Source organism: Diceros bicornis, chromosome 27, assembly GCF_020826845.1.
Source record: "Diceros bicornis minor isolate mBicDic1 chromosome 27, mDicBic1.mat.cur, whole genome shotgun sequence".
Lineage (NCBI taxonomy): Eukaryota > Metazoa > Chordata > Mammalia > Perissodactyla > Rhinocerotidae > Diceros > Diceros bicornis.
In genome coordinates this window covers 8,441,632-8,456,884 of record NC_080766.1, presented here as the reverse complement: position 1 = coordinate 8,456,884, position 15,253 = coordinate 8,441,632, and positions in this window count along the sequence as shown.

Below are 15,253 nucleotides of genomic sequence, written 5' to 3'. Positions count from 1 at the left end.
TCACAATTACGTATTTTAGAATCCAGAATACCCAATCTAGATGCTAGAATATTATATGCTAGATCATTTATTTATATCTCTATGTCTATCTTTTCATCTTTTTATTTATCCAGCTGTACTTCTTCCTGGTAAAAAGTAGTTTATTGGAAATTATTTGTTTTAATTTACTAGTCTCATGAGGAAGGGGACAAGGTAAGGCCAACAGAGGTTGTGAAAAGATGGTTTCTCTGCTGCCACAGATCTTAGAGTATTTTGTTCCTTCCTCCTCCAAGCACAAAGGCATATATCCTGCTAGGATTAGGCTTAAAAAACAAGTGTGAAATACACCCAAAAGAGAGCATGGCCCAACAGAGGTATGACAATCTATTTTAATATTTGGTTTAAGCAGCACTAAATGTGCCCTCAAATCAACTCTGTTATTCATGATGTGGTGCACAGATGGATGTTATTAACCATGTGTGCCATCTGGTAACTTCCTATTTTAGCTAATCATTCTGCTAAGTAGGTGCTAACTCTTTAAAATTATTATTTTCATGTTTGCACTGTCTAAATTTGGGTGAACTGGGGCAGAGTACCAATTGTTCCTCCTTAATTATAGTTCTGTGGCCTGAGTGTGAAACTCAAAGAAGAACAAAAATCAGGCATTTAATATTGAACAAGTTGAGGAAGTGAGAAGTTGTAAGGTCTGAATGTTCTACTCCTGAAACAACTTCTAACATTGTCATGTGTAAATAACAAGAGGAAGAGTGTTATATATCTCTTCATCGATGGTTGTGGTACAATAAACGGATATCTAAAGATTTCAATTGCTCAAGAATTTTCAAAGTCTACATAGGCATATAGTATTAGTTCTTCATTTTCTGTAAGTGCACACAGTGGTTGTCTTTATTTGTTTTTTGATTAATTAAATCTCTTAACTGTAGACTACTTACAAGGAATGACATATTGGAAGGAACACATTCTATGGTTCTGGTAATAGTCATGAAGAACCATACATTGAGTGTTCATAAAGTGGTTCAGAGATCAGGCACCAAGGGATTCACCATTCAAGGACCTCGGAGTCCTTTACTGGGTTCTTTGCCTTCAGACAACTGTGATGAAAGATGAAATGGAGATCACTGCTGCCCATAGTTTATGGATTATAATTTTTCTAGTGCTCTACTAGATGCAAGTGTGGGAAACATGGTCTCTGTTTGTCCAGAAGTAAAATGTAATGATTTGGTGAAGGCATAGCATGGTCTCTACCATGTTGCAAGATCCTTATATTTATCAACAATTGGGATGTCTTTGTCCGCTAAAATTCAAATGATAAAGAGAAACTGTTTAGTTCAGATCTTTGATTAAACAGTTTACTAGCAATTAGCTCCTGATCCACATGATTTTAGCTCATTCTGGATGTAACATACTCATCATTTCAGAGACTGTGAATAGGAGCCTTCAACATAGAGAATGGAATAACAATGATCCTTTATCTTCAGGCGTGCTCTTTCTACTTTTGCAACAAGCTACAGATTAGCCTATTCATGATTTAATAGTAGAAAATACTTTATTCTGTGCTCAAGTAGGTTCTGGGTTTCAAAGAGGATGAGATGAGAAAAATCAGTGGTTGGTATCTATCCCATTTACCACATTGACTGCTAGCCCTGTGACAAGCAAAGGAGTCTTTGAAAGAGCTGTGTCTCATCACCACTCTTTTGGATGAACGCCATGTGCCATTTTATCATCTTACTATTAGTAATGAATGGTATATCCAAGTTTTACAGAAAAATATTTAGAAATATATTTTCTTTAATGATGCATAATGTATAATCAAGTTTAATTTAATCTTGCTCTTGCTCCTAAAAGTACAACTGGAGTTCAAAAATTGAACTGTATTCTTTCTCTAAAAAAGAAATTAATTTTCAGAACATGTCTAGTAATTCAGAAACCAAACAGTTGTCAGTTGTGAGAAGAGAAATCAAGAGGATCGTAAGGAGTTAAGCATTTAACTATGATAAATTTGAATTTGATACAATTCACATGATTGTTTGGATGTTTAATTATCACAATGGAAGTTTATCAGATCTAGGTTGAACTATCAATATGTCTGAATTGAATGAAGATAAACTAGCAATGATTTAATTGCTATCTCCCACTGACAAGACTTCCATTGAATTAAATGGGATATAAAGAAATACAGCTATTAAAATGAAGAAAACAAGGGGCCGGCCTGGTGGCGCAAGTGGTTAAGTGTGAGTGCGGCCACTATGGTGGCCAGGGGTTTGCTGGTTCGATCCCAGGTGTGCACTGACACACTGCTTGTCGAGCCATGCTGTGGCGGCGTCCCATATAAAGTAGAGGAAGATGGGCACGGATGTTAGCTCAGGGCTAATCTTCCTCAGCAAAAAAAAAAAAAAAGAAGAAAAACAAAATCACCTATAAAGAGCTTCATAGCCTGAGTGCAAATTGAAGAGCAATATAGTGAATTGTGAAAGGTCAAATGACTCATGAGTTCAATTACTGGCTAAAACACCATATCTTATTTCCTGATTGAGGGTGGCCAAATCCTCTCTTCTGTTCCTTTTCAAAAATCCTGAAATTCACAACAGTTACATGTTTTGGCAATCATGCTCCCCAGACCACCAGTCTCTACGATTATTTAGGCTGTTTCAGTATGCACAGGTGTTTTGATTGACCTAACCAGTCAAAACAGTCCATTGATTTTCTCCCAGTGCATCCTTGCCTACAGTTTCCTTAAACTCCTGCTGCTTCTACTACGTAGATTCAAGTACAAAGGAAAAACGTGTAGGTAGAAGAAACAATCATAGTCTTATGTGAAATATATCATTTAATAAGTCATATAGATCATTCCATTGATTTAACAAGAAATAGAGAAGCCTAGACCTGATTTTTGTTAGCATCAGGGTGGAATATTGTACTCTTCCTGTAACAAACTGAGTTCACCACACTCAACATCTTACTGTGGTAAACTTTCAGTTCAGTGTTCTCTTAATAGGGATCTGAATTATTTAACATTTCAATTGAAGGACGAACTAGAAAACATCTAGATCCCTTTCAGGTAGTGCTGTATTTCGTCATCTTTCTTCTATCATTCCCCCCGAGTCTTCTCCAGGGGCTACTCTGAGACCATATCAAGGCATTAGTTATAGAACAGTGCACTTATGGCATTAATATTCCTTTAAGCTATCAAGGTATTTGCAATTCCATGGGGGGAATAAAAATATCCTTTAAAAATAAAACTTTTATCATGTTAAAACAGTCCATGAAAAGTCTAAATCTTGTATTGTTACAGATTTTCACAATAAAGTTAGAGGTAGGATTTTAAAAATTTATGAAATTAAAAGATTAAATTTCAAGGTCTAGTTTACATACAGGAAGTGCAAATAAAATTTAAACATTTAATTGTACTCCTTACACTGTGAAAGTTACATTTGAAGGAGGCTTAAAAATTCAAGAGCACAAAAGAGTAAAAATGGAAATATTTTAACCTAAGTGGGCCTTAGAGTGTACACAATAGGCAATAACCTACAAAATAGAATTGAAAGATCTAGAGAAAATCTCCTGATCAAATGTTCCTCAACCCTGCCAGAATAGATACTCTCACATATTTATTCTTTTGTGTCTTCTGAGTCCTCTGAGTTGCTTCATAGGCACTTTTTCTTAAGTAGAACACAAATTTATACCCCAAACTCAACCTAGCACTGAGAGCTTGATATTTTTCCACAGAAGTGGGAGCCAGGACTGGTTGCTGGGTGTGAGCATGCTAAGAGTCAAGAGAGTTACAAAGATGGGCAGGAGATCACCAGAAACTTCTTCTCACTTTGCATAATGACTACATCCTAAATCTCACTCGGGCAGACATTATGGTTTTCATTTTACTTTATAGTTTGAATTAAAATAATAAGAGTATTCTGAAATTGTTTTGCCTTACATAATATATGCATTTAAAAGCATGGATCTTCTTTAGATCACCTCTTTTCCCTGTCCTGAAACATCTAAAAGGAACTCTCAGCCAAGGCATAAAGTGAAATTGTCCTCTCATCCCAATTTAAAATTTACCCAAAGAGTATGTCAATGGTATTTTTTTTTTTTAATACAAATCTTCTTTCTGATGGTCTCTTTCTGGTAACAATATGCTATAAGTAGTAGTAATAATAGCAGACAATACTTATTGATTGCTTATTCTTGCCAAAGGCATATAAGACTGCATCACCTGTATCCAAATGTTTTTCACTGGCCAGAGCTATACAACATTGCAAATAAGAATAAGTCTTTTTAAGAAACATACTTTTGTTCAGCCATTTCCTTGGAAAACATCTACTGGGCAGTCTGCAGAAGAACTAGGAAGTTAAGGACTATTGATTGGTTTAACTTTGTGTACAGTCAACAAGGAGGTTGATTGACTTCTAAGGCACGTAGGTTAATGATCTTCTGTGAAACAGGTAACACTCAAATGTCACGAACTCAACCTGTGCATTAACATTCAGAAGATTTGGATTCTTGAGAGAGTTATCAAAGGAATGATTATTTATAGTGTCTCCTGAGAAGATTATAGTTTTGTTTATGACACTCACTTCATTAGCCTTATGTATTTGCTTAGAAAGCCCCCATGAAAAGGCATTAAAAATCCTATTACTACAAAGTTAAACAGGTCCTTATTTGTCTAGCCAACTTACACTGAATTACTACAAGGTTCTGGGAATGAAAATTTGTTGTAAGCGAGAATTTAATATTCATGCAAAACAATTTCGCCTTTGCTGTCCAGAGCCTCTCCATAGCACAAGGAAGAGCCATGCATCACTTAAAGAGTGTGTACAGTCTGTCCTCAGTCCCTTGAAATTAGATACACTAAGTGTCCATGTATTGAGATGGGGCCATTGTGGCAAGTGGAAGACATGTACATCTTCCTGTGGCAATAGAATAACTGCAGTAATTTTATGCCACTATGTACACTCAGATCCAGAAGTGGTGGTGTGAAGGTGTCAAGAGTAGTCTAAACTCATCAGCAGACAAATGCACTGACAGTTTGATTGTTGCAAGAATATTTTCACTGCTCTCACATCTTTGCAAGTGGAAAAATAATAGTGCAATTAAAATTGAAATAATGTCTCTGGCCCAGAGTCCTGTGTGATAGCAGTAAAACATGTTAATTTCTTGACAAGCTGAAAATGAGGGTTGAAACCCTTTTCCTTACAGTTGAATCTGGATCTGTTTCAAAATTGGAGAAAGAACTCAAATTTATAAATACTTCCAGAAATGTCTCCTACTCAAACTATTTCAAGATAGTCTCAAGGTAATGAAAAGACCAAAGTGATGTACATCTAAATTTTTGTGTTAAGAAACAATAGACAAATTTTATGTTGAAAAAAATATAATTTTTTTTCAAAAGAAGACTCTAAGGAAACCTCATTGTAAAATTTTTTATCATAATGAAGAGCCACATATTTTTTCAGTGTTTTCTTTATGTAAAAATATTGAGATTTTCAGATTAGGCTTATTCATTTAAGTAATCATGGACATAAGGTTGGGAAATCTGGTTAGGACCCTGACCTAAAGGTAGAAACTCTAATATTCTTTGTATGGCAAGTATACTGTGTAAGAACTACACACTTCAAAAATCACTGAGAATTATAAAAAGGAAGTTTCATTAATTTTTTTCATAGTTTGGTTAAAAAAAGTTTTAAAAGTCAAGTGTTAAAATAAAAACAAAAAGAGATGAAGAAACAGTATGATGCATGAGCTTTTTCCACTAAAGTCATTATAATTGAATCATTCTGTTCCCCTTCTTCCATTGAGATTATAATGACTCCATTCTATGTAAGCAAGTGAGACTAATAATAGCATCCATCCTCATAAGCATGCCATTAAGACATAAGATGACAGCAGGAGCAAGAGCAGAAACAACACTATGCATAAATCACTCTGACCTAGAAGACTGAAGGAAATGCACAAAGAAACTGTGAAAACACAACTAGCAGCAGTCTCAGGAGATGTAACTGGGGTACGTCAGCTATCCGGAGAGCATGCAGAGTGGCATGGCTCCTAACACACTATAATGCATCCAGGGAACATCTAAGAAAGATTTCAGAGGAAAAAAATCTAGATATTAGTCATTAGTAAGACCATTGACTGGGATAAAAGTCCTTATTAGGCTATCTACTGACCTAATAACTCAAAGAAACTACAAGAGTTCATTCCCACCTACATTGATTACATCTGGATGATCTCATACTGCCTTGTAGCTTTACCAGCAAAATTGGACTGACCAGGGACCCTCAGTATTCAGAAGTATTGAGGATGTCAAAATCTTAGCTGTTAGCAAGTATGGAGTAATTATGTTACCACATGACCAAAGGTTGTACTCATAATCCTTGTTTATCTCGTCAATCCTGTGCCAAAAATTATTTTATGGACTTTTTCTCATTGAACTTATTTGTTTTCTAAATGTTCATATTGGTTGCAAGTCTACCTGCAACTAAGTAGGAAAAGTAGACTAAGTAGAAAAATCTATATCACAAATAACCTCCTAACATTCTAAAACCCACAATTAATTTGCTAAAATATAATATTTGAAAATAATTATAAATTTCTATAATAAAAAAGATGTGACAGGGAACTAGTGTTTGCCTTTTGATGGTTTAGGGCAAGGGTCAACAAACTTTTTCCCTAAAGGGCCAGATGGTAAATATTTTCAGCTTCACGGGCCATATGGTCTCTACCTGCTGTGGTCTGAATGTTTTCCCCTAAAATTCATGTTTCAACCCCAATGCCCGATAAAATGGTATTAGGAGGTGGGGCCTTTGGGAGTTGATTAGTGTTCTTATAAAAGAGATCACAGAGAGCTCTCTGGCCCCTTGCACCATGCGAGGATACAGGGGAAGTCAGTGACCTGGAAGAAGGCCCTCACCTAACCATGCTGGCACCCTGATCTCAGACTTCCAGCCTCTTGAAATTTCTGTCGTTTATAAGCTACCCAGGCTGCGGTATTTTGTTATAGCAGCCCAAAGGGAACAAGGCACTGACACAACTACTCAGCAGTGCCACCGTGTACAAAAGCAGCCATACACAACGTGACTGTTTTCCAATAAAACCGTTTCTATAAAAACAAATAGTGGGCCCGGCGTGGCCCATTGGCCTTAGTTTGCAGACCAATGGTTTAAGAAAAGCTGAAAGTACAATAAAGCTTTAACTATAATTTTGGAATCAAATGTACTAAAGGCAAATTTGTCCTCCACATCATATGTTGCCTTTCCTCTGATAGTAACATTGTAGATATAAGTATTCCACTTTAATATTTTAAGTCCACTATGTCTAATGATTTTTTCACTTTTTCTTAATTAGAACACAGATTTATAGGCCAAAACTCAAAATCCATAATATTTTGTAAAACTATTCTGATGTGAAGTGAAAAAGTACACAAAGATTAAAGTGTTTAGGAATTAAATATATAGTATAGGTTGTATACTATTGTTCAATTATAGCCAGACATGTTATTACCCTGGCTGGAAGCCACTTAGGTTGAAGATATTGTACTTACAAATGTCACCACAGGTATACTTGTTCACCAGAATATGTGTTAGTTATTAAACCCTTTCTGACTCTAGGCACTGGCTCATGTTGTGAGCTGCCATTTAGGTCAGATTGTCAAGAAGTATATGTCTAGCAGCCACTTTCTCAGATCAGAAGTTGTATCTACTTACTCATTTTTAAATGATTCTAAATTAGAAGAATTACTGATTCAGAATAATAATAACTTTTTTAAAAATTTGGTTTCTGGATTTAACAGCCTAGCAATAATCTTTATTTTTATTTCTATTTATTTTTAAGAAAAGTACCCTTCACTCTTTTGAGAAGCAGAATACTTCACTGTGTGTCAGAATTTCCCAGTGCTCCACAGTAAATAGAAATTGTCATTCAATTAATAAAAAGTGTAAAGAAGCATAAAATTGTAAAAGTTACCACATAATGCGTGATTCCCCTGATTTATTCTAGTGCTCTCTCGCAGAATTTAGAAAGACAAGCCCCTTATTTTCCTCACATCACTTTTGGAGACTTTTGTTGGTATTTTATTCTCTGTAACATTTTTTCCTGGTTACTCACTCTCATCAGTTAAAGTTGGATAGAAAATGCATTCTTCCTCTAACTTCTGGTGGTATAATTCTGTGCTTATGCAGCACTGTCACTTTTCTTTATGATATTTGTAGGTAATGGAAGCAATTTTGTAAATGTATCTCCTGTATTAAGGGTCCCTTCCTGAAAGTAGGAAATTTAGTTCTGTAATTCTTAGACTCTTCTGAAGGCTTAGGCCACTGTGGTTGGGGAGCAGTAGGGTAGCTACCCATTGCCCAAAACACCTCTAAATTCTATTTTCTTGAATATACTTAAGTAGGAAAAACATGGAGGTGAACATATATAGAATGCATACATTCTAAACAAGTTGATTTTATTTCAAATTCTGTTTGTCACTAACTTCCATAGTAAAACTGAAGATATGTTTCAGTCAGCTGGTTTGAATTCAAAAAGAATTGTTATGATATCCTGAATGATGATATATGAAGATCTGTTGCAGTTTTACACTAACAAGGAATTTAAGACACAATTTAACAGCTTAATTTCTTTTTTTTTTTTTTTTGTGAGGAAGGTTAGCTCTGAGCTAACATCTATTGCCAATCCTCCTCATTTTGCTGAGGAAGATTGGCCCTGGGCTAACATCCGTGCCCATCTTCCTCTACTTTATATGTGGGACGCCTCCCAAGGTACGTAGGTCCACACTCAGGATCCGAACCTGTGAACCCCAGGCCGCCAAAGCGGAGTGCGCGAACTTAACCACTGCGCCACTGGGCTGACCCTCAGCTTGTTTTTAATTCACAGCATTTTTAGTAGTTGCTCAATTCTAGTTTGTCCATGTGTCCTATTCGCCATCCCAGTTTCTCTCCAAACTATGGAATTTTCTCACGTTTGAGGAACTCTGGGTTCTTCCGTGAATTATCATAAGCTTGGATATCCTCATTCTCTTTTTGCTTGGATTTTCTTAGAACTTGGAGAAAATAAGCCAATATCTGAACTTTATGATTAAAATGTCTAATGTAATTTGGTCTAAAAGTAATTAGCCCAGACAATAATTCCATTTTAAAAAAAGGAAAAGCTACTCCCCCAAAAGTATATTCAAATTAATTAGGTAAGTTACATGTAGAGTCACAAATTGATTTTTTAAAAGAGCTTTTTTTAAAAATTTCATTTAGGTGTGACATCAGCATCATGGCAGAGTGAGTTGCTCTCTTTGTTTCTCCCCTCTAAGTTACAACCAGTGGGGCATCCATAGACCAACAAACGATCCTCTCCACAGCACACCAGACTCCTGAGAGATCCACACATCTGTACATCTGAAGGTGGGTGGCCTGGACCTCCTGGAGGCAGTGGAGCCAGGAGAGAAGCAGTGGTGGCTCCCAAGACTGGAGGCTCCAGGAAGCGTGGTGGAACCCATGACCAGAGGCTCCAGGAACTTTGGCAACACCTGCGAATAGAGGGCCCAGGAACCGAGGTCACACACACACCTGGAGGATCCAGGAAATGCTGCCGCATCTGTCACCAGAGGCTCCAGGATCTGCAGTGATGCCCACGTCCCAGCTCCCTCCCCTTCCCCCAGCAGTGGTGCCTGAAACCCCAGCCTTTGCAGCAGCAGGGCATGCGTCCAAGACCCCGGTGCCCCCACAATGGTGGCAGTGCTCATGATTTGAGGTTCCAGGAAATGTAGTGGAGCCCAAGACCAGAGGCTCCAGTAACTACAGTGGTACCTGTGACCAGAGGCTCCAGGAAGCACAGTACACTGTGACTCAGCCCCTCCCCCTCTCTCTGCAGCAGCAGAACCTGCGACCTGAGGCATCAGGAAAGGTGGCAGCTGGCAGCACCTGCCCAAGACCAGAGACTTCAGGAACTACAGCAGTGCATGCAACCCAGGTACTCCTTCCCCTGTGGTGGGGGCAGTGGCACGCAAAACCCCAGCCCACCTGGCAGCAGTGGTGACATCTAAGAATACAGCACCCCAGCAGCAGTGGTGCCAGGACCCCCAGAAAACCCAGGAGCAGCAGCAGAGGCAGCAAACGTGACAGGCCCTTCAGCCACAGCAGTTCCTATGGCCACAAGAAGCCCAGTAATAGCAACAATGGAGCCCACAACCCCAGTCCCCTCTGCTGCAGTGGCACCTGCAAACCCAGCCCCCAACCCATGATGGCATTGCCTGTGGACCCAGAAACCCTGGACATGGTGGAGGCACCTATGACCCTGGTTCCTGCCCCCCTGCCTCCTCCCCTTGCCGTTGTGGAGAAACCCACAACCCAGGTGACTCTGGAAGCAGCAGAGGTTCTCTCCAGCCCAGTGATCCTGGTGGCAATACCCGTGACCATAGTGACACCAGAAGCAGCAAGTTACCAGCAACCTTGCAGGCACAATCAGCACAATGAGGGCACTGATGACACCTTTGGCAGAGGCAGTGGAGGGTTGAAAGCACTGGCTCTCAAGTACAACTAGAACCAGCTCAGAATCAAAGTAAACAAAACCTTAACTAAATAACAAAGGTGTTCACTACTACAAATGGCTCGCAGAGGAACAGCTTATCAAGCACCATGAAGAACAATGGTAACATGATATTACAAAATGAAAAATGACAATTCTCCAGAAAGCAAACTTGAAGTTACAGAAGATTATGATCTAACTGATAGAAAATTCAAAATAGTTGTTATGAAGAAAGTCATTGAGCTACAAGAAAACTCAGAAAGACACTTCGATGAGCTCAGGAATAAAATTAATGAACAGAAGGAGTACTTCACCAAAGAGATTGAAACTCTAAAGAAGAATCAAAGAAAATCTGGAGCTAAAGAACTCAGTAAATGAGAAAGCATTTGAAATAGAGCAGATCATATGGAAGAGAGAATTATCAAGGACAAAGATAGAAATCTAGAAATGATTCAGTTGGAAGAGGAGAGAGAACTAAAACTTTAAAAAAACGAAGAAATTCTATGAGAAATATCCAACTCAATTAGGAAAAGCAACATAAGGATAATGGGTATCCCAGAAGGCAAAGAGAGAAGAGAGTAGAGAGCTTATTTAAAGAAATAATAGCTGAGAACTTCCCAAACCTGGGGAAGAAACTGGATATAAAAGTAAATGAAGCTAATAGAATACCTAATTATCTAAAGGCAAAAAGACCTTCTTTAAGACACATTACATTAAAACTATCAAAGGTCAATGACAAAGAAAGAATATTAAAGAGAAAAAAACAATAATCTACAAAAGAATCCCCATTAGGCTATCAGAAAATTTCTCAGCAGAAACACTACAGACCAAGAGAGAGTAAAATGATATATTCAAAATATTAAAAGATAAAAATTGTCAGCCAAGAATACTCTATCCAGCAAAGTTATCTTTCAAATATGAAGGAGAAATAAAGGCTTTCCCAGACAAGCAAAAGCAGAGGGAGTTCATCACCACTAGAACTGCCTTTCAAGAAATGTTGAAAAGAGCCCTCCTACCCGAAATGAAAAAGCAAAAATATACAAATCTTTGTGCAAGGTGATAAATAGATAGAATCAGAAAATTGCAAATTTATATCAAAATAGGTCAGTAAACAATTATAACATAACGATTAAAGGGCAAAAGAGCATTAAAAATAACTATAACCACTTCAACTTGTAAAGGACTCACAATACAAAAAGGGATAATTCCTGACAACAAAAACAGAAAAGGGGAAGAGGAAAAGGATGGAACCTGCATAGGTAAATGAAGATAAGATGCTATCAGCACAAAAAGGACTATCTCATTTATGAGATCTTTTATACAAACCTCATGGTAACCACAAAACAAAAAATCAGAACAGACTCACAAAACATAAAAAAAGGAGGAAATTGAGAAACACAGCAGAGAAAACTACCAAACTGAAATGGCAGACAGAATCACAAGGAAAAAGAAACAATGGAATATAGAGCAACCAGGAAACAAAAGATGCAATGGCAATATTAAGTCCTCATACACTAATAATCACCCTAAAGGGAAATAGATTGAATTAAGCAATCATAAGACACAGACTGTCTGGATGGATTAAAAAACAAGACCCCAAAATATGCCACCTCTAGGACACCCATCTCAGCTCTAAAGACAAACATAGGCTCAAAGTGAAGGGATGGAATGTGATACTCCAAGCAAATGGCAACCAAACAAAAGCAGGTGTAGCTTAATTTAAATCACACAAGGGGCCAGCCCAGTGGGGTAGCAGTTAAGTTCATGCGTTCCACTTTGGCAGTCCAGGGTTCACCAGTTCAGATCCTGGGCACAGACCTACTCACCTCTCATCAAGCCATGCTGAAGCGGTGTCCTACATAGAAGAACTACAACTCTACAACTATGATATACAACTATGTAGTGTGGCTTTGGGGAGAAAAAAGAGAAAGAGGAAGATTGGCAGCAGATGTTAGTGCAGGGTCACTCTTCCTCAAAAAAACACATATAAAAAATATATATATATCACACAAAATACACTTCAAGTCAAAAAAGATAACGAGACAAAGTGGACATTATATATGATAAAGGGGACAATCCATAAAGAAGATATAACATTTATTAATATATATGCATCTAACAAAGGAACACCGAAGTATATAAAGCAACTATTAACAGACCTAAATGGAGAAATTAAAAGCAACACAATAATAGAAGGGGACTTTATTACCCTATTTGCATCAATGAATAGATGACCCAGACAGAAAGTCAACAAGGAAACATCAGCTTTAAATGAAACACTAGACTAGATGGACTGAATGTATTTATATAGAATGTTCCATTCAAAAGCAGCACAATACACATTTTTCTCAAGTGCATATGGACCATTCACAAAGATAGACTATATGTTGGGAAACAAAACAATTATCAATAAATTTAAGAAGATTGAAATCATAGCAAGCAACTTTTCCCACCACAGTGGTATGAAACTAGAAAGCAACTAAAAGAAGAAAGCTAGAAAAGTCACACATATATGGAGACTATGGAGACTAAACAACATGCTACTGAACAACTATTGGGTCAACAAATAAATCGAAGAAGAAATCAAAAAAATACCTGGAAACAAATGAATATGAAAGCACAGCATACCAAAATCTATGACATGTAGTAAAAGTGGTACTAAGAAGTAAGTATATAGAAATACGAGCCTACCCCAAGAAACAAGAAAAATCTCAAATAAACAATCTAACACTATACCTAAAGGAACTAGAAAAAGAACAAATGAAGTCCAAAGTCAGAAGAAGGACAAAATAATAAAAATCAGAGTGGAAATAAGTGAAATAAAGATGAAAAAGACAATAGAAAATATCAGTAAAACTAAGAGCTAGTTCTTTGAAAATATAAACAACTAGGACAAACTTTTAGCTAGACTCACTAAGAGAAAAAGAGAGAAGGCTCAAATAAATAAAGTCAGAAATGAAAGAGGAGAAATTACAATGGATACCACAGAAATACAAATGATGATAAGAGAATACTATGAAAAGATATACACCAACAAATTGGATAACCTAGAAGAAATGGATAAATTCTTAAAATCATGCAACCTCCCCAAACTGAATGAAGAAGAATTAGAGAATCTGAATAGACCAATCACAAGCGGAGAAATTGAAACAGTAGTCAAAAACCTCCCAAAAAACAAAAGTCCAGGACCAGGTGGCTTCTCTGGTGAATTCTACCAAACAGTGAAAGAAGATTTAATACCTCTCCTTCTCAAACTCTACCAAAAATTTGAAGAGGAGAGGATGCTTCCTACCTCATTTTACAAGGCCAACATTACCCTGATACCAAACCAGACAAAGACAACACACATGCAAAAATATAGGCCAATATCACTGATGTACATACATGCAAAAATTCTCAACAAAACATTAGCAAATTGAATACAATAATACATTAAAATGATCATACACCATGATCAAGTGGGATTCATCTCAGGGGTGCAAGGATGGTTCGATATCTGTAAATCAATCAACGTGATACACAGCATTAACAAAATGAAGAGTAAAAATCACATGATTATCTCAATAGATGCAGAGAAAGCATGTGACAAGATTCAGCATACTTTTATAAATAAAACTGAGTAAAATTGGTATGGAAGGAAAGTATCTCAACATAATAAAGGCCATATATGAGAAACCCACAGGCAACATCACATTCAATGATGAAAAACTGAAAGCTATTCCTCTGAAAACAGGAATAAGACAAGGATGCCCTCTCTCACCACTCTTATTCAACATAGTATAGGAAATACTAGGCAGAGCAATTAGGCAAGAAAAAGAAATAAAAGGTATCCACATTGGAAAGGAAGAAGTCAAACTGTCACTATTTGTGGATGACATGATTTTATATATAGAAAACCCTTAAGGATCCACCAAAAAACTATTAGAAATAATAAATAAATACAGTAAAGTTTCAGGATGAAAAATCAACATGCAAAAATTAGTTGCATTTCTACACACTAACAATGAAATAGCAGAAAGAGAAATCAAGAATACATCCTATTGGTGCTGGCCCGGTGGTGTAGTGGCAAATTCAGTGCACTCCGCTTTGGCAGCCCAGGTTTGTGGGTTCAGATCCCAGGCACAGACCTACACCACTCATCAAGCCATGCATGGAGGCATTCCACATACAAAATAGAGAAAGATTGGCACAGATGTTAGCTCAGGGCCACTCATCCTCAAGCAAAAAAAGGAAGATTGGCAACAGGTGTTAGCTCAGGGCCAATCTTCCTCACCAAAAAAATAAAAGAATACATCCTATTTACAATTACATCAAAAAGAATAAAATACTTAGAAATAAATTTAACCAAGGAGGTGAAAGACTTGTACACTAAAAACTATAAGACATTGTTGAAAGAAATTGAAGAAGACACAATGAAATGGAAAGATATTCTGTGCTCATCGATTGGAAGAATTAACAGTTAAAATGCTATATTACCTAAAGCAATCTATAGATTCAATGCAATCCTTATCAAAATCCCAACGAGATTTTTCATGGAAATAGAACAAAAAATCCTAAAATTTGTATGGAACAACACAAGACCCTGAATACCCAAAGTAACCCTGAGAAAAAGAACAAAGCTGGAGGTATCACTCTCCTTGATTTCAAAATAAACTACAAAGCTATAGTAATCAACCAGTGTGGTAGTGGCAGAAAAATGGACACATGGATCAATGGAACAGAATTGAGAGCCCTGAAATAA